The 1,179-nt window shown below is 41.1% G+C and overlaps 1 protein-coding gene across 1 annotated transcript in view; it reads left to right on the plus strand.

The window, feature by feature from the left end:
- dgke (diacylglycerol kinase, epsilon) overlaps positions 1–337 on the plus strand; it is a 7,133-nt gene extending 6,796 nt beyond the window's left edge. The window contains exon 11 of the mRNA XM_070827987.1: positions 1–337. This exon is cut by the window's left edge and continues 406 nt beyond it. The gene's annotated coding sequence lies outside the window, so the exon portion shown is untranslated.
- Positions 338–1,179: the final 842 nt, after the last annotated feature.

Genomic DNA, 1,179 nt, shown 5'->3' on the forward strand with positions numbered 1-1,179 from the left:
CTGGTTGGAGGTGTAGTCCAAACCCCGAGCCCAGACAGTGATCCCTCCACAGGTGGGACAGCCGGGAGGAGACGAATGTGTTGGAGAAAGATTGTTGTTTATTTGCACTGATCCCTCGTGCCATAGATATCTATAGCTGACTATACTGTATTTATTCCACTATATTTACATTTGAATACCCAGTGCTGCCCTGCAGGTATCAGAGAGCCATTTTTAACAAGTTGCCCTGGTTTAATTGACCAAATCCCCACAAAGCCATGTTTAAATCATCAGCAGGTGATGCAGTAATGCAGGAAAGGGCAGTTCTGTCCCAACCAGTGTGGCTGAAGGTACAGACCTGTGACGTCCATTAGAGTTAGGAATCTATGGCTTTAATAAATGCTATGAATTTTTCAATACTGTAAATCCCTTCATTTTACTTGTTACAGAGAATAATTCAAACAAATAATCATGACTCACATTCACACACAGAGCAGCATATCACAGTCTCTATGATACTCTGTGTGTTTAAACCATTCTGTTCATTTTAAAACTGATTTGGTGTAAGTTTTTTCTGAATCCCCACTGATAAGTGTAGGGACGGCCAACCCCGTGCTGGGGTCGGTTGTGGTGTGTAAGAGTGACTTTAGTGGTTAAAATATCTCCGTCTCCCCTACATGCAAAGCTTTATTGCCCAGTTTCTAACTCCAATAAGAGCACAAACGCATCACAAAATGCATTTTCTGTGAGAGATTAGCAAGCTTGTAGACTTCAGTTGATGGGGGGGTGAAATGTTAAAGGAGAATTCCGGTATTTTTAATTCTAGTTTTTACACATTTTGGTGTCTGAATGATAATGAGTAAGTACAAATGTTTTTTTTTTTGTTTTTTTTTTTTACCATACTACTGTTAGTCATACAGACAAAATGTGTTTACATCCCCGAGTTCTCCTTTAAGCTGTCATCAGACTCGTCATCACAACAGTGACAGTTAGTTAGTACAGCTTTGAAATGTGTGTGTCGGCCACAAAGTCTTTGAATATTGTTGGAGCAAGGGCTCTGCAGTGTGTTGTCAATCACTGGACGTCGATGCCGGTTCGTTAACTTCATGATGCACTGTCTCACGTAGCGTAAGAAACCGGCTTGAAACTATGTTTAACTTTGCTGTAAGAGCTGCAGGGAAGAGCCTCGCTTGTTTCTTT

Source organism: Pempheris klunzingeri, chromosome 3 (genome assembly GCF_042242105.1).
Source record: "Pempheris klunzingeri isolate RE-2024b chromosome 3, fPemKlu1.hap1, whole genome shotgun sequence".
Lineage (NCBI taxonomy): Eukaryota > Metazoa > Chordata > Actinopteri > Acropomatiformes > Pempheridae > Pempheris > Pempheris klunzingeri.